The following is a 23,687-nucleotide window of genomic DNA, read 5'->3' as shown; positions in this document are numbered from 1 at the left end:
TTTTTTAGGATTCCCTTCTAAATTTTTTGCTTAATAACACATTGTGAAATACATTGATATATCTGAATGAAGTCAGAGCTGTAGAATAAGGTGTATTCAAAGAAGTCTACTTTCTATCTAATCTTATGGATTACCTTCCATTAAATTATAAGTTTTTCTTTACTTATAAGGAAGGGAGGAATGGAAATAGAAGATCAACTTCTTTGTGATACACAGTTAGGTATTTCTATTCATCAGCCCCTGTTTCTTAGACAGATAGCGATGTTCTCTTTTTATCACTACATGCACCTACCACCTGCCATGCTTCTCTTAAGGAGAATTTGCAAGAACAAGAAGAAAAAGTATGGATAGAAAGCACTTGTTCTTAAAAGGAAAAGACCTAAACAAATAGAAAAGATTCATATTAGAAAACTTAACTTTACATTGAGAGATTACCCAGAGACTCTGTTTTTATTAACAGCTTAACCAGAGCCTATTTCCTTGAAAATATTGCAGAATAAATTTTGCAACAGGAAGAGAGCAAGCCTGTGTTCATTACGCGAGCCAGAGCAGGGCTTTCCAAGGCGTATCCATTTACATGCAACAAGTAAACACCAGCGCGGAGATTCACGCTACAAATCTCTAATGCTTTAGTTGACTTCTAAGGGATTTAATCAAGTTACAGGATATATGATTCAAAGCTCCAAAAAGAAAAAGTAATTAAGAAAAATCCTTTCGATGACAAGAAAAAAGCAGATTGTTTCCATTAATTTTATGAGTAATTTTGTTTTTGTTGGCTGGAAGCCAAACCTGGAGCAGGGGTGGTGCACGGTGGGAGGGAGGACTTAATAGAACAGCACGGGGACTGTGTCACAGATGGGCCTGTGCCCACAGGCCAGCCACTGCACTCAGTGTGCTGAACGCCCTCTCTTCTGCCCTTATAGGTTCACTCCCAACTCAGCCCTGGTCTCCATGTGCTCCCAAGGGCTATCAGACTTTGTTCTCTGCATTTCCTGTCTGCTTCCTATCTGCCTCCATGACCCACACATCTTTGCTTCGAATAATCTTGAGTTCCTGCTCTTCTCGTGATCTGTCATCTCACACCTGTGTTGCCAAGAGTTTCCACACGTCTGGCCAGTCAAGCTCAGACTTCGGCTGAGTGCTTGCTGGGACTAGACTCTACCCTGAGTGCGTGTTCTAAAGAAGTCAAGGGAATGACTCAAAGCAGGCCAAGGCCAACCCAAAGGAAGAAAAAAGGCTGAGAGTCAAAGGCTACATATCCATCTAGTAGAAGATAGTAAGGGGAGTCAGAGTGGACGACAGCAAGGGTCCCAGGTAGTTGCTGAGGGTGATATTGGGATGCATTGGGATGCGGAGGGCTCATCTTTATTAAATGGGGGGTATTTGGCTTAACAGGTGTTGCACTGGTGGGACGAAGGAAGTAGTGAGAACCAACACATCAAAGCCTAGGATGTTGTAAATGACTATGATGGAGCAGGACAGTGGGGCTCAGATTGAGAAGGGCTTTGATTGCTAGTCCCAGGAGCGGAGACTTGATCCTGAATACAGTTGGGGGCAGGGCCCTCAGAAGGGAGACTGGTCAGGTAGTGGGGCTGGAGAGTATCCTGGTGAACTCATGATGGACTCTGCTCAGAAAGTGTCCTGTAGAGGAGCTGGGTCAGTGTACAGGGAGGGGACACCTTTTCCTGGTTTGCATGAATTCATGCTTGTATCACTAGTGGTAGCCCCGGCGTCATCTGTACTTTAGGATATGGATTCTTGCACCAAGTACTTGTGTACATATTCAGTTAGCATCTGTTGCACACCTCCTATGTCCCAGGCATCATTCTGGTCCTGGAGACTCAGTGGTAAATAAGATGGGCACATCTCTGCCCTCAGAGTTCTGAGCAAGTATGCAGTGACACAGGGATAAAGGGATGGTTGAGAAGGCCGATGCCCTCCCCCGGTCTTTCTCTCTGCGTTTCTGCCCACCTTGAATCCCAGCTTAGTTCTAAGCCCCTTCCCCTTCTCAGTGTGTAGCCCCTGTTGACCTCCTTCCCCAAAGCCCAAAGCTTCTACTTTAAAAACTTCTTTCTGATTACAGAAGAAAGCACCTATCCGTTCTGTAAGTTCAAAGGAATGTAAGTACATAATATAAAGAGAGCCTACCTCAGAATGCCACCTCCCACGAATAACTGCCTCCGAAGAGTACACATTCCCCTAATATTTTACTTCTGTCTAGCCACCAGCATATTGTTGTCATCATCATCTTCTTCATTAGCATTTTGAAACGCACAAATCACTCACAGAATTATAATTTTTTAGACTTAGAGGAAACTTGGAATTCTTTTATTTGTATAATTTTTACTGAGATATGTTTCACATATCATAAAATTCGCCCACTTAAAGCACACAATTCAGTAGTTTTAATATATCCACAAAGTTATTCAAACATATCAGATTATTCCAGAGCATTTTTATCGCCTGAGATAGAAACCGTATATCCATTAGCAGTCTCTACCATAGCCAGCCCCCAGGTCCCCCGCAGCCCCGGATGATCACTCATCTACTTTATGTTTCTGTGAATTTGCCAGTTCTTGGACATTTCACATAAATGGCATCTTATACATGAAGCCTTTTGTAACTGGCTTGTTTGATTTTAACTTGTTGTTTTCAGGGTTCGTCCATGTTGGGCATGCATCAGTATCACATGCTGCCTGCCTTCTTCCTGCCTCTTTTGCCACCTAGCATTCCATTCTACGACATGCCTTATGTATCTGTCTGTTCCTCAGCTGGTAGACAGTGGGGTCATTTCCACTTGTTAGTTATTGTCAGTAATGCTACTGTGAACTCTGTCCCCTCCCAGCACTGTGTGGGGATTCCGGTTGCTCCACATCCTCATGGAGGTATTTGAAAAGAGGGAGGGGTCTCTTTCTGGAATAGACTCATCTGAGGTAGACCAGGTGGCTGCTCAGGCCATTCCTTGTATACATGCAAACTACAAAAGCTTTGTCTTCCAAGTTTATGGTAAGATCTGAAAAGTAGCTTTTAAGTGGTTCTTTCTCTTTGGAGAAAAAAATTTATGCTTGTTAATATCCTTCACCAAAGAGATACAACTGACTACAGTCTTTCTCTTTCAGCATTACCAGGGGTCCAAAATATAGGGTTTTCTTTGTTTTTCCTTTAAATTCTAGGATAAGAAAAGAGCCTGGATTTAGTAGTATCTTTTATTAAAGGGAGTATGCATATGAAACTTTATACTTGTTAACACTCATGAAAATAATAAAGCTATAATAAATCTGCAGGAAGAAATACCTCCAAAAACAGGTTAAAGGTGAGATATCAGCTCAATTAAAACATGGGAGTAGGATCAGGATTAAATAACACAGTGATTGACAACAGTGACATTGTGTTTTAAAACATGTAATTATGTCTATATCAAATACATGAATTAAAAATAAAAAGGATAGGGCTGGCATTGTGTCATAAAGTGTTAAGCTTCTACCTGTGTGCTGGCATGCCATATCCAGTTTGAGTCTCTGCTGCTCCACTTCCCATCCAGCTCCCTGCTAATGGACTGAGAAAATAGTGGAGGATGGCCCAAGTCCTTGGGCCCTTGAACCCATGTGGGAGACCTGGAAGAAGCTTCTGGCTCCTGACTTTGGCCTGGCCCAGTCCTAGCCATTGCAGCCATTTGGGGGAGTGAACCAGAGGATAGAAGCCTGCCTCTTTCTCTCTCTCTCTCTCTCCCTCCCTCCCCCCATCTTTCTCTGTATTTCTGCCTTTCAAATAAATAAATAAATCTTTTTTTTTTTTTGACAGGCAGAGTGGACAGTGAGAGAGAGAGAGACAGAGAGAAAGGTCTTCCTTTTGCCGTTGGTTCACCCTCCAATGGCCGCCGCGGCCAGCGGGCTGCGGCCGGCGCATCGCGCTGATCCGATGGCAGGAACCAGGAGCCAGGTGCTTTTCCTGGTCTCCCATGGGGTGCAGGGCCCAAGCACCTGGGCCATCCTCCACTGCACTCCCTGGCCACAGCAGAGAGCTGGCCTGGAAGAGGGGCAACTGGGACAGAATCCGGCTCCCCAACCTTGACTAGAACCCGGTGTGCCGGCGCCGCAAGGCGGAGGATTAGCCTAGTGAGCCGCGGCGCCGGCCAAATAAATAAATCTTAAAAACATAAAAAATAAAAAGCATAATCCATTTGCTTTTTTTTTTTAGATTTTATTTATTTATTTGAGAAGTAGAGTTACAGACAGTGAAGGGAGAGGCAGAGAGAAAGTCCTCCATCCACTGGTTCACTTCTCAAATGACCACAGGGGCAGGAGTTGGGCCTGTCTGAAGCCAGGAACCAGGAGCCTCCTCCAAGTATCCCACGCAGGTGCAGGGGCCCAAGTACCCAGGCCATCCTCTGCTGCTTTCTCAGGCCATAGCAGAGAGCTGGATCAGAAGAGGAGTAGCGGGGACTCAAACTGGGGTACACATGTGGGACTCAGGCACCGCAGGCAGAGGATTAACCTATTGTATCTCAGTGCTGGTCCCTCCATTTGCTTTTAAATAATAAGGAAACAAATGCTTCTTAGAGTTTATGTCTATTTGAAAGGTGAGAGAGAGACAGAGACAGAGAAAGAAACAGAAAACTCTTTACCTACTGGTTCACTCCCCAAATGTCTACAACAGCCAAGGCTGGGCCAGGCTGCAGCCAGAGGCCAGGAACTCTGTGTGAGTTTGTGTGAGTGGCAGGGACACAAGTACCTAAGCCACCGCCTGCTGTCTCCCTAGCGGGGGGTGCGGGTGGTCTCGGGGGACCAAGGCCCTCTGATTCGGGGTCTTAACCACTATGCCATCCCTTCTGGTACATCTTTATCTCAGAAGATCACTCAGTGACCCAAGGTCAGAAACTCTGTGGCTGCCAGGGTCAAAGGCCATCGAAACAACAGCAGCAAATTGTCCTGTCCCCTCCGAAACTCTAAAGGGCATCTTGTGTTCTTGCTATTCAGAAATACAAGGAGTGATCCTCCTTTATTATTTAAAAAGAAGACATGGGGAATGAAAAAAGCTTAGGAGTAATTATGCCAAGTCAAGTTTTCCCTGAAACTTCTCTTTTGGCTGAAATATAGCAGGGCCCCAGGCCTGCAAGATGGTTGGTGTCTCCCATGTCTTTACATTTAGAGTTTATCTTCAGAGTGTTCATTCAGAATAACCAGACTGGAGTTCACACTGTGTGTGCGAGTGTGTGTATATGTGTGTGTGTGTGTGTGTGTGTGTACACGGAGGGAAGTGTGAGGAAGGACAGGGGAACTGTGGCGCTTCAAGAAGGGGAGATGAGGAATGTCTTGTTGCATTCGATCAGGTCGACTGTATGCTTTGATTTTGGAACGCTCAGTTTCTTCTTTATTTAATCTCAAAGGAAGGTATGGTATGAAATGAAAATTGTGTGGATCAGAGAACTCAGGCAAATTACCTTGAACACCTAAGCCAGCAAGCAGATCAGCAGGAGGAGTGGGGTAGCGGGACAGTTAGGTGTGGTTGCTATGGCAACCTTATGCCGACTGAAATAAGGTTGACTCCGTATGTTCCTTTCTTCACCGGCTCCTGAAGATGTGCAGTCCTTGGGGTCTTGGTGCTACCAACGAGAGACAGGGAGCCGCCATGTAACCAGAGGTAGCTGTCTTCTAGCAAGGCGCCACAAGTAACTCAGGCTCCAGGGTCAGCGTCACTTCATCAGAGAGAGGAAAAGTGAGCAAGAGTCGCCCGGATGCCAGGCATCCAGGCCAAGTCTGTGGTGTACCAGAGCTCTGCAGTCGCAGAATCAAAGCAAGACCACAGGCGCCAGACCCGCCCATGCGGAGCAGATAGCGGCCCCGTGTTGGCCTTCTGGGACGACGGGAACACGGTTTTTGAACAGAGAAACACAGCTTTGTCCGGAGAGAGGGAGTGGGTAGTACTCTCCAACTTCTGTGTCTGAGCTTCAGCTTCCTCAGCTCCCAAGATGGGATAAAAATACCTGCCGGGAAAGGCCACGAGGACCAGGGGCGCAATAAATTCTCCCAGCTGCTCGGATTAGCTGTGTCTGCCGTCCTTTATGGAAGGGAAAACACGGGCAGCCCTATTAAGAACAATCGCAAGGGTTTTGGCTGATGTTGTTTTTACCTAAAAAGGGAAAAATAAGAACTCAGGGTCATTGGCAAAGGTACGAGGAGCCCTCATAATAATTTCCATTTTCACAATAAAATAATAAAGATAGCACACTGAAGTGACTGCTAGTGGTATTTAACACGACTCCCGGGCATGAGTCCTACAGAACCAACTCCCTTTCATCTGTAATCCTGCACTGATATTAGCACATCACTGATAATGACGTTTACAGAGAAGGAAAGGAAAAGAGGGATTGCATTTGGGGGAAAGAGTTTTCTACTCAGCTTCTCGAATCTCAGGATCATCTAAACAGAGACTCAGGCGCAGCTGGTTAAGCCACTGCCTGGGGTGCCCACGGCCATGTCAGGATTAAGTCCCACCTCAGCCTCTGCTTCTGCTCCAGCTTCCTGCTAGTGCAGCATACGATGGGTCAAGTGCTTGAGTCCCTGCTACCCATGTGGGAGACCCAAATGGAGTTCCAGACTCCTGTCTTTAGGCTGATCCAGCCCTGGCTTTTGGGTACATTTGGGGAGTATACCAGCAAATGGAAGATCTCTCTCTCTCTCTCTCTCTCCCTCTCTCTCCCTCCCTCCCTCTCTCTCCTCCCACTCCCTCCCTCCCTCCCTCCTTCCCCCATCTCTCTACCCCACTCTGCCTTTCACATAGATAAAAATAAATAGCATTTAAAAATATAAATACAGACTCACACTGCCCGTGTGTGCCCCACCCACCCACCTGTTGGCTGTTGACTTTGTCATGTAGAATAGTCCAGGCTCCATCTCTCTTAAAAATTTTATTTTAATCAGATTCAATGTGATTTTTAGATAAAATTCTAAGAACATGATGACATTCCCTCCCTCCCTCCCTCCCCCCCTTCTCCCTTTCTTTCTTTCTTTTAGTTTTGAGATAACATATTTTAAATTTACACTACAGTAAAAGGCTTAACACCTCACTGAATAAGAAATTTAACAAGTAAAAAGCAAAAATGACCCTAGTTTAGTGGGAATATAGACAACAGCTACAAACAATAATTGAATAGGAAAATGGCATTTCATCATATACAGTACATGTTAAAGTAATCAGAGATCATTAAAACTATAATAACATTGTCAAGCACTAGTTTCACAAAGGTGTATAAAACAGTTTTACAAAACTATATTTGCAGCAATACTGATATGCACAGACATTTCTTTTTTCTTTTGTTTTTTTGAATTTGAGCTCCCACATATAAGAGAGGACATGTGGTATTTGTCTCTCTGGGTCCGGCTTATTTCACTCAGCATGCTGTCCTCCAGTTTGCTGCAAATGGTAGAATTTAGTTCTTTTTTATAGCTCAGTAATATTCCTTCATGTATAGATACCACATTTTCTTTATCCGCTCATCTGATGATGGACACCTTGGTTGGTTCCAAATTTTGGCTGTTGTGAACAGTGCTGCTATAAACAGGGTGGTGCAGGTTCAATTCCTTGTATTCAAGTCCTTTGGGTATATACCCAGTAGTGGGATTGCTGGATCATATGGCAAGTCTGTTTCTAGTTTTTTAAGACATTTCCACACTGTTTTCCACAGTGGCTGCACTAATGTACATTCCCACCAACAGCATGTAAGTGTTCCCCTTCGTCCACATCCTTCCCTGCATTTGTTACCCTCCGTGTTTTAGACTTTAGCCATTCTGACAGGGGTGAGGTAATATGTCATTGTGGTTTTGATTTGCATCTCCCTGATGGCTAGTGATGTTCAGCATTTTTTCATATATTTGTTGGTCATTTGTATTTCTTCTTTTGAGAACTGTCGATTAGAGTCCTTTGCTCATTTCTCAACTGGATTGTTTTTTGTTGTTATTGCTGTTGAGTTTTTTAAGTTGTTTATATATTCAGGATATTAATCCTTTGTCAGGTGGTTTGCAAATATTTTTCCCATTCTGCTGGATGTCACTTCACTCTATTGGTTGCGTCCTTTGCTGTGCAGAAGCTTCTGAGTTTGATAATCCCATTTGTTTAGTTTTGCTTTTGCTGCCTGTGCTGTGGGAGTCTTATCCAGGAGGTCATCCCCTACACCAGTGTCTTGGAGTGCTTCCCCTATGTTTCCTTCCAGCAACTTCACAGACTCAGTTCTTAAATTTAGGTCTTTGATCCATCTTGATTCGATTTTTGTAAATGGTGACAGACATGGATCTAATTTCATCCTTCTGTATATATATAGCTCCCATTTTGCCAGCACCTTACTCCACTGCATGGTCTGAGCACTTTCTCAGTTGGCAGTATGTATGTGGCTGTATATATCTGTTCTGTTCCATTGATCTAGGTATTGGTTTTATGCCAATGCCATTCTGTTTTAATTACTATAACTTTATAATATGCTTTGATGTCAGGCATTGTGATACCTCCAACTTGATTTTTCTTGTGCAGGATTGCTTTGTCTACTCTGGGTGTTGTTTGATTCCATATAAATTTTAGGATTGCTTTTTCTAGTTCTGTAAAGCATCTCACTGTATTTTGATAGAGATTGCATTTTGCATTGAATCTATAGGTTGCTTTAGATAATATGGACATTTTAATGATCCTGATTCTTCCAATCCATAAGCAAGGAATATCTTTCCATTGTTTTGTGTGTCCTTGATGATTTCTTTCATCAATGTTTGAAAGTTTTCATTATAAAGATCTTTCACTTCTTTCATTAAATTCGTTGCTAAACATTTAATTTTTTGGTGGCTATTGTGAATGGGATTTACTTCTTGATTTCTCTTTCTGTGAGTTCATCATTAGCATACAAAAAAGCTACTGTTTTGTATGTTGATTTTGTAACCTGAAATTTCACTGATTGGTTTACCAATTCTAACAGCTTTTTGGTGGTGTGTTTAGGTTTTTCCATGTACAACATCGTGTCGTCTACAAACATGGATAATCTGACTTCCTCTTTTCCACTTTTGACGCCCTTTATTTCGTTCTCCTCCCTGATGGCTCTCACTCAAACTTCCAGCACTATATTGAATAAGAGTGGCAAAATTAGACAACCTTGTCTTGTTCCAGATCTGAGGGGAATTGCTTTCAGCTTTTCCCCGTTCAGTATGACATTGGCTATTGGGAAGCATAGAGAGTTGTGGAGGTTGTTTTTGGTTGGTTGGTTGGTTGGTTGGTTGGTATTTCTATCCTATAGGGAGGGTGCAGGAAATCATGTAAGCCTTATCACCCCTTCTCAGGGGTGTCCCTAGAATGTGTCCCTTATTCAAAAGGAATTTCCTTCAAGTACTTAAGTTTCATGGAAGGTATTTCCTCTGCAAAATGCTTCAAAATGATAGGAAACTGTTGTAAATACCATTTGATGTGCAGCATTCTGACATCCTAATCGTGGGATTCTTGACCTGGGGACCACAAGTCTGTTGGTGGAATGTAGAAGGTCTGTGAACCAACTGAAACTGTTTGGAAAAAAAAAAAAAAAAACAGCACCTAACCAAGTATATGCTGTTTTCTAGAGAGAATTTTCTTGGCGTTCATCTCATTCTCAAGTTCAGCAGGGTTTCTCACTGGTTAGGAATGATCCCAATCTGGGTGTTCTGTGCATGTTCTTTTGCTAACAGTTTTGTCAATGTGTTGCCCACTGAGGGTTTGGTGAGAGAAGAAGGCTGGCATTAAAGAAGTGTTTTTGGTGAGAAGAATCAAATTCTTAATTAAAACTGGTCTTCCCTACTATGCAGCAGTGCAACATTTCCTGTGATGCCGTTAAAAACTCATCAAGTAATGCACATAAAATTTGTGCATTCTTCCTACCCTGAGTAAAATTTACCTGAAAACATAAATATACATCAAATTCTAATTAATGAAATACATGGCTAGAAGTACATTTCACTTACTGTGAAATGTATCATAATGATAGAATGGGGGCCACCACTGTGGCATAGCTGGTGAAGCTACTGCCTGTAGTGCCGGCATCCCATATGGGCACTGGTTAGAGACCTGGCTGCTCCGCTTCTGATCCAGCTCTCTGTTATGGCCTGGGAAAGCAGTAGAAGATGGCCCAAGTCCTTGGGCCCCTGCACCCACGTGGGAGACCTGGAAGAAGCTCCTGGCTCCTTGCTTCGGGTAGGTGCAGCTCCGGCCATTGCAGCCAATTGGGGAGTGAACCAGAGGATGGAAGACCTCTTTCTCTCTGCCTTTCCTTCTCTGTGTAACTCTGACTTTCAAATAAATAAATAAATCTTTTAAAAAATGATAGGATGATTAGATATGTTAAAAGCAAATATTTCAAAACGTTAACTGTATCATCTATATATTGGGTATGTGGATATTCACTTTACAATTATTTTCAGTTGTCTATGTTGGAGAAAGGTAATACAGTGTTGGAAAAACGCATGATTGTAACATTGAGATCTCATACAACTGTGTATGGCATAGCAGACAAGTGGATGGAAATGAATGGAAATCAGTTTTATTACTTTGAATATTTATTGATTCAATTTGGAAGTAGTTCTTGGGTACATAGAAGCGAATGTATGTATGTTTGCATTTCAATTGCAAAACATGCCGTTATGGTCAGGAGCAGTTACTGTGAGGTGTGTGCAGTGTTAGCCAGATGGCTCTCCAGCCAGCACCAGTGACTGTGTATTTTGTTGGATTCAGCAGTATCTGCAGTTTTATTAGGAGGTTCTTCTAACGTAAGGCCTTTGCTGCCATTCACTGTTCTCTACGCCTCTCAGTATCTCTGCTTGACTACACATAGCACTGACCTGAGCAAGTCCCCTCAGCCCCATCGGCTCAGGGATGCTTCCTATGACTTGTGTCACCGAGCTCTGGTATGCGGACGGTTGTAACCATACCACATCCCAGAGAGCTGAGAAAGACTTGCCTTTTCCCGTTTTACCAGTCATACACCACTCTCTGAAAAGCAACCTGTTTGAATGCTTGTAATTACGAACTACTAAGAGGAAGATTTAGCCTGACCACACAAATCCATGCATAAGTGTTTTATATCCTATTTGGACTAAAGTAGTCAATAATTGATTATAAGAATTACATAGCTCTTGCAGTAAAACTCAGGAAGTTAATCATCAAAAAACAAAAGAGCTTTTCCATTTTAGCCTCTCAGGCCCAGCCTCATGGTGTAGAACATCTCATAAACAGCAGTTGACTCTAATAATTGCGAGAGGAACAAAACCAAAATGGCTAATCGAAACTGAACAGAATAGGTTGTATTTTTTCAATGTGTGTACTTTGCACCAGTACATACCCTGTTTCATCATCATGTCTAAAATGGAACTGTGGTGATTTTCCCCCCATGATAGCGTGAAACTGTCGCTCCCCCTCTTCATGGAGGAGCAACACAGGACCCTGCGCTGTTCTTTCGTCTGCTCAGCCTTCCCTGGGTTTGCTGCTGGTTCTTCCCGGGTTGGCTACTATCCCTTCCACCTCCGTGGAAGGGCAGTTCCCCCTGGCCGCATTCCCCACTTCCGCAGGGGAGCGGCACACCGCCGGCCGGCTCTCTGGGGGCTGCACGGGTTCCCCTAGATGTTCCCCATAGATGTTCCCGATGCATGCCGTCTCTCTCCTCCTTTATAGTCCTCCTCCGCCAATCCCAACTCGGCTGCCCACACGCCGAGTACGCTGCTCTCCTCCAATCAGGAGCAAGTCCTACAGTTTATTAGTTGAACTGGAGGCAGCTGTGCGGAAGCTGTTTACTTCTCTCCCAGCGCCGTATTGTGGGAGAGCAGATGCATAGAATAAGTCTTAATTCGAGTAACTTAGTCTAGTCCGGATTGCTCCCCACATGAAACGACTGAGTCACTAGATTTTTTTTTTAATTCCAACTAACTCCAGTGTTGCAAAGTCAGAACTTTTGAAAAGAACTTAACCAGAGGGTCATGAGACATGAGAGGTGCTTAGGGTGCGATTTTGATGCCAACAGACTGGAAAACAAACAGCAGAACCCAGACAAGACATGACTTTGTTCTTTAGCATCCGTGTGAAGAGGAAATAAGATCTTTCTGAGACATACTCCCAACTCCCAGGTGTGGAGGGAAAAATGTCGCATTCTTACCGCATTATGTGTGGGATTCTGGTTTGGGGCAAGGCAGCAGGGCATTACATGGCTTCTTACCATGAAAGCTCAATTCATTTAACATGGTTGGTGCTTTTGTTTCAGTCTGCCATAAGTGGACAGTAAAAAAAAAAACATGAAGCATGCTTAATCCCATAAGCCCAGGGTGTTCTTCTACTTACACAGTGGAAGTGAGAGATTGACCCCAGGCCTGCAACCACTGCTCTTAAGCTCTGCCACTAAACCACTGAGCTGTTGGCACATTAACTGTTTTAGACCAGGAGGAAACCAGTGGTGTGGATGTGAATGTCTTATTCATCCGTCAGACACAATAGGCCTCACATTCTTTTTTTTTCTTAAGATTTATTTATGTATTTGAAAGGCAGAGATACAGAAAGAAGAGAGAGAGAATCTTCCATCCATTGGTTCACTCCTAGATGGCCCCAATGGTCAAGGCAGGGCCAGGCTGAAGCCAGGGTCTCCCATGTGAGTGCAGGGGCCCAAGTACTTGGTCCATCTTCTACTGCTTTTCCGAGTGCATTAACAGGGAGCTGGATTGGAAGTGAACCAGCTGGAACTGGAACCACTGCCAATATGGGATGCTAGCACTGCATGACTAGGCTTAACCTATGCCACAGCACTGGCCCCAGGCCTCACATTCTTAATGAACTGAAATTCCTAGTCCAAGACATACAACCACAATGAATCAAGACAAGTGATACAGTGATGACATTTTCCAAAGAATTGCATTGTTCTTTAAAGGATTTACTTGTACTCCAAAACTCCAAACAGTGCAGCTAGGATGTAAGTCTGAGGTTGTGTGCTCATCAAACAGTCATGTTTCAGTTATCAGGACAGAAGAGTGGCAAAGATTGGAGTTGTCAATGCATATTTTGTTCCTTGTTTCCTTTAACTTATGTCTCATTAAGACACAAGTGAACAGATTCTTTATCAAATACCTATGTCAGCTTTTTCTCTATGAAAATACCCAGACTGTCCCCATGGGCTACATTTTGAAAACTGAGCGGAGACTCAGTTCCTATGTCATCATTCTTCCAGAACACTCTGTTTCTCACAGGTGAAGTAAGCTGAATACTTCAGCATTAAACATTACAAACCCCTCAGTACTTTGTGCATAATCCAGCAGTCATTGGAAGAAGCTGTTGCATTGTCAGAGTGGCATCCAAAAGGACACAGCTGTCTACCCACAGCAGCAGCTTACACTTCCTGTGTGTGCAAAGTAGGGGACTGCCCTTGGGCTTGAACCTCGGATGCCCTAGCTCAAAGCTCCCAACAATCCTACTGCACACAGAAAGCATCGCGAACTCCTAAGCAGGCCAGCCAAGGCCCTCCTTCCTGCCATCCTCACTCCCCTTTCAGATTTGTCTGCACCTGTGTCCTGACACACAGATGTGCACCTGCCCCTTGGTCATTCCCTGCTTCCCAGAGTTCTTGCCTACTCCTCCCGATCTCCCTTTCTACACATTAACGCCTAGGTATCTTTCTTTCTTTCTTTCTTTCTTTCTTTCTTTCTTTCTTTCTTTCTTTCTTTCTTTCTTTCTTTCTTTCTTTCTTTCTTTCTTTTTTTGACAGGCAGAGTGAACAGTGAGAGAGAGAGAGACAGAGAGAAAGGTCTTCCTTTGCAGTTGGTTCACCCTCCAATGGCCGCCACGGCCGGTGCGCTGCGGCCGGCGCACCGCACTGATCCGATGGCAGGAGCCAGGTGCTTCTCCTGGCTTCCCATGGGGTGCAGGGCCCAAGCACTTGGGCCATCCTCCACTGTACTCCCTGGCCACAGCAGAGAGCTGGCCTGGAAGAAGGGCAACCGGGACAGAATCCGGTGCCCCTACTGGGACTAGAACCCGGTGTGCCGGCACCGCAAGGCAGAGGATTAGCCTAGTAAGCCGCGGCGCCGGCCAACGCCTAGGTATCTTTCAAAGCCTGGGTCTCACTACCTTGGTGCCTCCAGGGTAGCACTTCTGTACTCCATTGGACTGAAAGGTGGCTGGTGTCCCTCCACCTGCCCTCCAAATGCCCGGGCCCCTTCAGAACAGCATTAAACATTTGGCTCCCACTAGAGAAGGAGAGTGCTGACTGGTCATATTAGTGTCCTGTTCTGTAAAAACTCCCACAGTGGCTACTCCCAAGAGGGCTGGGGTTGTTGCCAGCATTGTGGCGCAGTCAGTTAATCTGCCACCTGCAATGCCGACATCATCTATGAGCACTGGGTTCAAGTCCTGGCTGTGCCACTTTTGATCCAGCTCCCTGCTAATGTGCCTGGGAGAACTTAAGAGGATGACCTAAGTAACTTGGGTCCCTGCCACACACATGGAAGACCAGGATTGAGTTCTGGGCTCCTGGCTTTGAAATGAACCAGCAGATAGAAGATCTCTCTCCCTCTGTTACTCCACCTTCCAAATAAGTAAGCAATAATAAAATAATCTTTTTTTAAAAAATAGGGCTGTGTTTAACAATTGGCTTGCAAAGTTTCTGAAAATTTTAACATCCGGCTCTCTCAAACAAATATCAGATCACCGCCAGGACAATGTTCTGATGGCCCTCTTGTGTCTAAACACTGGGCTTTGCCTCAAGCTAGATGCAAAGTTTTCCGAATTGACTCTGGCAAGACAAATAAGCTCCCCTAGCTATGCTTTCAGAGCAGAGGCATTGCAGCTGTGATCCATGCAATGTTCACATTTCTCACCACTTCAGAGTGGTGGCTTTAGCCATCTCCTCCATAGCACACACAGGCATGTTTGAGCTTGAATAGATGGGCGTATTAAAAGTGCCACTAGAGGGGCCAGCGCTGCGGCTCACTTGGTTAATCCTCTGCCTGTGGCGCCAGCATCCCATATGGGTGCCGGGTTCTAGTCCTGGCTGCTCCTCTTACAGTCCAGCTCTCTGTTGTGGCCTGGGAAGGCAGTGGAGGATGGCCCAGGTGCTTGGGCCCTGCACCCACATGGGAGACCAGGAGGAAGCACCTGGCTCCTGGCTTCAGATAGGCTCAGCGTGCCGGCCATAGCAGCCATTAGGGGAATGAACCAACAGAAGGAAGACCTTTCTCTCTGTCTCTCTCTCTCTCACTATCTAACTCTGTCTGTCAAATAAATAATAATAAAAAAAAAAGTGCCACTAGAAAGCGATGATGAGGAGCAAGTTGCTGGTCTTGAATTCAACAGCCAACTCGTTTGAGCGGAATGTGGCTCAGCAGGACCTCCACAGGAGAAAGGCCGCCTCAGACTCAGAGCCGAGGTGGCGAGGTGGCGAGGTGGCGATGCTTCTGAGAAGCTGGGTGAGAAATGCTGGGGCAGCCTGGGGTGGAGAGGACGAGGCTGCCAGCTCAGCTCCCATCTTCCTTTCCCAGAACCTTCCAGCAAGCTTGGTGTGTCACCTCCTTCCTTGACACTTTTGTGACTCATGTCCTGAGACTGGAGTATCAGCATATTTTGCTTTTAGTTTATGTAATAAGATGCCAATCTTGCTGTTTCTGTTTTCATAATACTTGGAAGTCACTGCACATTAATCCTGTTGCTCCTGGTAGGGAAACCACCTCCTTCTCATTCGCCCCACGTTTTTGTTTTTTTATTTTATTTATTTATTTAGAGAGGTAGAGTTAGAGAGGGAGAGAAAAGAGAATGGTCTTCCATCCACTGGTTCACGTCCCCAAATGGCCCCAGTGGCCAGACTCAGGCAGATCCGAAGCCAGGAGCCAGGAGCTTCTTCCAGGTCTCCTACGAAGGTGCAGGGGCCCAATCACTTGGACTGTCTTTTACTGCTTTCCCAGGCCACCACAGAGAGCTGGATCAGAAGAGGAGCAGCCGGGACTCAAACCGGCACCCATATGGGATGCCAGCACTGCAGGCAGAGGCTTAGCCCACCACACCACTGAGCCAGCCCCTGCCCCACTTTTTTTTTTTTTTAAATAAGTGAAAAATCTCTTTATTTGCTGATGATATGATTAAAGATAAGAGATACTTCAAAAAAGTTCCTGGAAAATGGAATTAAAATATAAGTTTATTTTGGAGCAAACTATTTTTTGAAGCCCATAATTTTTTCATAAAATGCATTTCCAGGAATATTTTTAAGACCACTCTTATGCATGGTTTTTAACATTTTTTACATAAGAATAAACTTATTTTTAAATTCCATTTTCCACAAAGGTTTTTGAAGAACCTTCATGTATAGAAAATACCAAAAATTACACCGAAAAGTTGTTAGAACTACGAGTTATATTCAGTAAAGTTGTAGGTTTCAAAACCAACATAAAAACAGTTGCATTACACTAATAACAAAACTGAAGTCCTCTCTCCAGGGAACCCCCTAAGTCTGGACAAACGGGCACAGCTGGTCGCCCTAATTCCCTGCAGGTTGCGGGTCCTGTCTTGGCTGGGGTATTTAAACCTGTGTTATACTCCTGACTGCTGATACTCTGGAAGACACTGAATCAATAACTGGAAGAATTGGGATTTCATTTTAAAAATTCAAATTACAAAATCTGTTCTCTGCTAAAAGTCATGATCTTATTTTGCAGGGATTTTCATCCAGTGATAGAATAAACTGGAAAATACTTTCCCCATTTGGTTGGGAGAAATGCCACATAGGCACAAAATGCTAGTATTTATTTCTCATAATGATCTGAGTTGTGTAGTTATGTTTTACAGGGCTCATCATGGGTATTAGATAGAGAAAGACTGCACTTATTATGGTGGGCAACTATTATCAAAATACCTTAAACAATTATAACTTGTGGGAGTGCATACCAATGGACTTTACATGGAGGGAGGCTCTTAGGTTCCATGGACTGGCGTTCAGGGACTTGTCTGTCCAAGGAGTTTGCCACCAGCACTGTTGTGAGGCCGCCTCAGGTGGTGATGCAATGGCCTGGGAGCTCAGCCAGCTGCTCGGCAGGTCCTCCCTTCGCATGGGCTTGGTGGGCCCTCCGTCCCCAGGAGTGACGTGCCATCCTGGAGTCCGCAAAGTGTCCCTTTGTGACAGCATCAGAACGCGCCGCCTCCAGAATTGAGGTGCCAGCCAGAAAGCGATCCTTGTGTCCCTACCTATGTTTAGCAAGATACTACAGTAGAAACCCTGGGGTTTATGAGAAACCATAGAGTGCAGGACAGACCACTTTCGATGTTTGCAGCTTGGTACCCACAGCACTCACAGGCAGTAAAAACAGCAATTAATAGCACAGCGGACAGGTGAAGGTTGAGGTAAAGGTCGAGGCTGCCGAATGTGGGGTGAAAGGGCAAAACGCTAAAGCATGCAGGAGCACTGTACAATAAGCAGTTCCATGGTAGGTCGTGTAGCCGATCAAGCCACAGGGAAGCACACGGGCTGAATAGATGGCATGCACTCGACTGTCCGCCCCTCAGCTCACAGCGTGAAGCTTGGTTATGCATCCTGCACACAGGTACTGGGACTCAGTGGCTCAAAACTTTAGCACGAGACAGACGCCCTCATGAGCCAACATGGCTTCCGGTTTACGCCGGCATCATTCTCCATTAACCAATTATGCATCTAATTTATGCTACAGAAAGGAATATTTTAACTTTGCAAATTTCTGATAAATAAGATTGTTCACAGACAAGTTCCATATTAAAAATGGCCATATACATTGAATTCAAAATCCTTAATGAAAACTTACCATTTGTTAGCACTTTGGACAACAATGCTAGACAAGTTTTAATTTAGAAACAAAGAAACAACGAAAAGCAATCCCCCTGCAACCGAGTCACATCCCCTTTCAAATCTTAATTAAAGTTGGACGTGAACTCTCATGTTTCTCTGCCTGCTAAATGTTTAGAAGTGGTTTTTATTAGATTCACGCACGCGCGCGCGTGTGTGTGTGTGTGTGTGTTTTAAGTAGTAAAAAGTGAACACACTGCTAGTTACTTTGTGTTTGGTTTATTTAAATATAGTTTGGTAGGACTGTAATATGTAAGGGTTAAAGGCTCAGAATCCTATTTAATTAATGTATGCCCACTTGGGAGCCAGTCACTTGTAAAGTATGTTGAGCAGTGAGCAAATAAAGCTTCCAATAACATGAAGTCCTTGGAAAGAATAAGCCACCTTTGGTGAAGGCGTTTCTATTAATTTTGTCCTTAAAAGTATTTCAGTGAGAGCTTTCAAACCTCACAGTTTGGGTGTTTTTGTTTTTTTTTTTTAATAAAGATTTATTTATTTGAAAGGCAGAGCAGCAGAGAGAGAGGGAGACACAGAGAAAGATCTTCTATCCATTGGTTAATTCCCCAAACGGCTGCAACAGCCAGGTCTGGGCCTGAGGCCAGGAATAAGAAACTGCATCCTGTTCTCCACCAGGTGGCAGGGGCCCAAGTGCTTGGACCATCTTCCACTGCCTTCATGGTGCATCAGCAGGAAGCTAGATTAGAAGTGGAGCTTCAGGCATGAGAAATGGCACTCAGGTCTGAGATGCCAGCCAATAGAATGTTTTTTAAAGATTTATTTATTATTTAATTGACAGGCAGAGTTACAGAGAGGCAGAGGCAGAGGCAGAAAGAGAGAGAGAGAGAGAGAGAGAGAGGTCATCCATCCACTGGTTCACGCCCTAAATGGCCACAACCGCTGGAGCTGGGCCGATCCAAAGCCAGGAGCCTGGAGCCTCCTCCAGGTCTCCCATGTGGGTGCAGGGGCCCAAGCACTAGAGCTGCCTTTCATTGCTTTCCCAGGCACACCAACAGGGAGCTGGATCTGAAGAGGAGCAGCTAGGGCTCAAACCTGCGCCTGTCTGGGATGCCAGCACTGTAGGCGGCAGCTTTACCTGCTACACCACAGCGCCGACCAAGACAAGCTGCAGCTTAATTTGATGTGCCACAACATCAGCCCCTATCAAGTTTTTATAAAAATATTTTGATATATTCTTTAAAAGATTTTTAAATCATATACAAGTCTTCAAAACCATTTCACAAGCTATTTTAAACATTGCAGTTTATATATATATATATATATATATATATCACTATAGAAATTCTATTTAATTTTTTAAAATCATATGTGTCGTGTATTTTCAAGATTCAATGGGTCTTGGTGGTTAGGGGGAAGCGGAGGTCAGGACTCTCCCTACATTGCTGGTGACATTCACCAGGACAGGAATCAGCACCTTTTTGTCCACAGGAGTCTGCAGTGTGACCAGGGTTTTGCACTTGCATAAATCCGATTGAATAAACCATCACACTGCTGAAACAGAGCCTTCTTTTCCATCAGGGCTAATTACACATCATATAATGCCTGGTCTTTAATGAAGATTTCAATAAGTGTTCGCTGATAATGATGGTTATTAGAATGATATGTTAAGTCAGTCTCCTTGTGTGGGAAATGCTTTGCTTTGAAATGTTAGACTTACTGCTTTGCCTGAAAATTTGTAATTAAACTCACCACTTTGGCATGAAGCTTAAAATGTGCAAAGTTGCTGCAATTAGTGCATTGTGCCTCCATATGGATGTTACCAAACAGCTTTCAACTTAAGGGATTGGGGCTATTTTGAATACTGGGCCTTCTGTTAAGCTTAAAACAAAGCCTGCCTATCCTCACATTCATTTTAATTAATATTGTCTTGCTGGCCTCAGAGATATGTTCTCTTCTGGGAGAAAGAAATGTGATGACCATAAATCAGAAATAAGTTACAGGAGTAGGTTTAACTGATTCTCTGCCTCTTCCTGTTTCATACCATTTCCTACACCCCCCAAGGAGTTTCAGGGCAGTGTCCGAAAAACTGGGAAGCATTTGATTTCAGATGTTGTAAAAGAAAACTTGTATTTCTACCCACATCATAACATAATTAAACTCACTCAAAAAATGAGTGTCCCCAGATTTTTCCGAATTCAGGATGTAGTTTAAAACTTCTCTTTTTAGTCCATCAGTCACATAAAACCTGCAGCATAAAGTTAAATTGTGTGCTGTCCGTGTACAAATGCGTGTATGTCTGTATATACAAATATGTGTGTGTATTAGTTTTACTTCAGAGAAATTGGTCCTAGCCTTGTTAAGTAGAGCTTGACAACCTCATTTGTGGACTTCACAGTAGTGAACTCCACTTTAGGATGAATTAGGTATAAAGATTTATTTTCTTTGCTCTTAGTATTTTAAGCAAAATCAAACTCCAAGTGGCAGAGCTTTGTGGGCTCTGGTTTTCCATCCTGTGCGTTTCTCATGTGAAGCCTTGTTGACATGGTACACGGGGAAAGGGAGCTCTGTGGACTTTGTTCTCCATGAAATCATCATGAATTCTGTAGCTGTTATGCATTTTTAGATAAGGCCCTGATTTTCTAACCATTTCAAATGTCTCCCCTACAACCACACTCCAGAGCCCTTCAGAAAGATATTTATAGTCCAATGGCCACCAGAATCCATTGACTGTCTGGGTGCCCAATTATGGCCAATTTTGGATGCTGGTTTAAAAAGGAGACAGCTTAAATGATTTTTTCTAATCTTCATTAAATTCTTAAGAATAGGGTAACTGTGAAAAATTACAAAGCAGAATTGTAATTTACCAGAACATGGGGATAGAATAATTCATCCAGCATGCAAGCAGAAGGCATAAAGTCAGCCAGTCCACAGCAGAACCTCACCTAACGAGCCCTGGCTCGCTCTTGTATTCCAGTATCATGGAAACCATTCCCCATATCCACTAGGTTCGACAGGAAGATAGGTTAACTTTTCCATAGTACCTGCATTATTTATTTTGATTTCCTTTTTTAAAGCATGTAATGAATTGTGTATCTGTCTCTAAATGTGTGCTATGTACAGTATTTTGGATTCAACATTTGAGAAGGAGGTTGGAATTAGCTTCACTATGGGTTGGCAACAGAGAAAGCTAAACCTGACCAAATGGCATTTAGTCTTCCTTGCACCTAATTGTCTCCTGATTTTGCACTGCTTTTGCTGTTGTCAGTTAGCTTCTTCCTGTCAAGTTCCAGCACTTCCTCCTCCTGTGAGGCGTCCTTACAGACGTCTCTCGAACAGAAAGGAGCAGGTTATGCTGCAGCTCCACAGACATCCTGGACAATCTCCTGTTCACAGTTAGGTGATTAAAGGAAAACCTACAGTTGTTTTAATTTGGAACCAAAACAATCCCTTCTTTCCAGCGCAGCTTAGAGGGGAGAAAAGTGTACCAGAGTCTTCCTGTAGACAGAAAAGACGACTCTGAGGAGGGGCCATGCTGTAGAAGAAGAAAAAATAAACAGTAAAACAAACACAAAGCCGTCGAGTGGGTAAACAGGCCATCTGATCAGGGCGAAGCACCCTGAGCTGGGGTCCTCAGCTGTGCTGTCCCCCGGCATGTAAACTCTGTGTGTGTGTGTGTGTGTGTGTGTGTGTGTGTGTGTTTGGGGGGCAGGGGTGTACACACAGAGATTTAACGGGGAGCACAGAGGGAATTAGAAAGAGCCTGGCCCGTTCTTAATTCGGGTCTGTTTGCTTGCATTTAGACTTAAGGGCTTCTACATTCAGTTTGCTCAAAAGAGTGATGAAGCACTCCTTGCTTATGCCGCAAATCAGAAATGCATGAAGTGCAGCTGCAGAGATAATACATTTTCCCCAAAGGCTTTGGCTGAGCAAATTAGGTGTCAATGGGGTGCCTGCGCAGGCAGTACTCTCTCTAATTAGTCTCTTGAGCCTAGTTGGTGGCGGGTATGAGATGATCTAATCAATTGGTCTGTGTCTGATGGTTCGTGTAAAAATCCTAGCAGGCAGACTCTCTCCCACAGGTCACCCACCTGCACAGCGGGACTGCTCATTTTCATTCTTCATCTCCTCCATCACATGATGCTGACAGTTGGTTTTAAGAAAATTGAATCCAAAAAATATCTAGTTCATAGGGCACCTGGGTCAGAACAAAGTTGCATTATGGGTACCAGCAATGCAATTAATTAATATTTATAACTGAGAAGCTCTGTGTAGATTTTTCTGAATAGGGATTTTATCAATCAAATCCAATTTCTTGTTTAAAACATTCATTTCTAGAGAAAGAACATTGTAAAAATGGGAAGCAGGACAAAAATGGCATCTATTAATCTTACGATTTATATACCGATGAGTGGATGTGCACATAGTTGAGCTTATAATTCATACTCACTGTTCATTTCTATTGTGCACGCAGCATATTTTAATGATCAATTGAATGTGGGAGAAAGATTGACACCAATAGTGTACCTGACTGTGGTTGTAGCACACCTGCTCTCCTCTACCTGCATCCCCACCCATCAAATGCACGATATTTCCCATTATTTTTTGTTTTCTAGCAAGAAACTGGCCCACCTTATATGTAGTCATTAAAATTAAAGCTGATGCTGTCCAAGTTGTGAGAAGGGACATCCCATGCTCTGGGGAACAAGTTGGCACAGTTTGGCCTATTTAGAGTCATCTTGCAGAGGTGGAAAAGCATCTCTCCTTGGGCCCTCCTGTCTTATTATTGGCTCCCTGCATTCAGTGTGTGAGCCCCAACCTCAGTAATGGACTTATCATAATCACTGTGTTCACTCGTTATTATCCAATTACTATTATTATGTATTATCCTTTATTATCCAATTCTGCTTATGCCCTAGGTTAGATACATGTGATTCTCCTAGAGATTATTCTCAAAGAATCAGAACAAAGGCAATGGGTAAAAGTAAGTCTTAAATTTACCCAACAGGATAGTAACATGCCATTGATGGTGGGGACACCATTGTTGATTGTTACATGAAAACATTATTCTTATTATCAAAGTATTCCTTTCTAACAGAATGCTATGAAGTCAAACAGAGTTTGGTTTATAGGAGGGTCTTAATCCTGTTTTCTAGCTGGTGGTACATCTGAGAATGGTCTGTCTGTACCCAGCGCAATAGCTGGATGGCGTTGCTGAAGTAGATGTTGTGCACCAACTGTTTCAGCTATAAGCAAGAGCACAGGCACAGTGTTTGCTTTGGTGAGTGGAAAGTGATGAAGCTCCACAGCTGAGCACATTTCCACTCCCAAGTGCTCAGATTCTACTTTTCCCCTCCCTGTTCATCCAGCATCTGTTTACCGAGTGCCCGAGCCAGGACTGGGCAATACTTTGGGGACAAAACAGTCTACAAAACCCAGCTTAATCAAGAGCATAATGACTCAGCCTCCCTGCCTCCTTCGAGGAAGGATCTCAGGCGGGACTCACTGAGGCCTGTAGTTCAGAAAGTCAGAGTTGGCACTTGGTCTCCATTCTGTTAGTAGTGGTGGAGGGGAGGAGAGCCTGGCAAAGACTACATCACTGGAGTATAGTTGTAGGAATGCCCAGGCAAACAAGTGTCAAGACGAGCCCTTAGCTCCTTTGACTGGAGGTGGGCAGGCTTCCTGAAGAGCCAGAATCTCAACTCCTTTTTAAGCTTTGGAAGAAAAGGAATATTTTTGTCATCTGCTTAAGAAGGTTGGCGGTAGGGTTGGACACTCCATGCAGATGCCTATGTCCCAGTGTGCTTAAACACTGTGGGCACAACTGCTGTCTCTCCTTGATGTCGTGGGCCTCAGAAAAGACGTCAGTGCCTAGTGAGAAGGCACAGTCACGTGGGAG

The 23,687-nt window shown here is 44.0% G+C and overlaps 1 protein-coding gene across 3 annotated transcripts in view; it reads left to right on the top strand.

Annotated features, from left to right (window-relative positions):
• Window positions 1–23,687, top strand: part of CDK14 (cyclin dependent kinase 14) — a 724,945-nt gene that overhangs the window by 694,213 nt on the left and 7,045 nt on the right. The gene's annotated exons all lie outside the window — the stretch shown is intronic.

The sequence above is a fragment of the Oryctolagus cuniculus genome, chromosome 16 (genome assembly GCF_051225735.1).
Source record: "Oryctolagus cuniculus isolate XC-2025 breed Fujian yellow rabbit chromosome 16, ASM5122573v1, whole genome shotgun sequence".
Taxonomy (NCBI): domain Eukaryota; kingdom Metazoa; phylum Chordata; class Mammalia; order Lagomorpha; family Leporidae; genus Oryctolagus; species Oryctolagus cuniculus.
The sequence above is the reverse complement of the archived record's forward strand: the minus strand, read 5'-3'. Positions and strand labels throughout refer to the sequence as shown.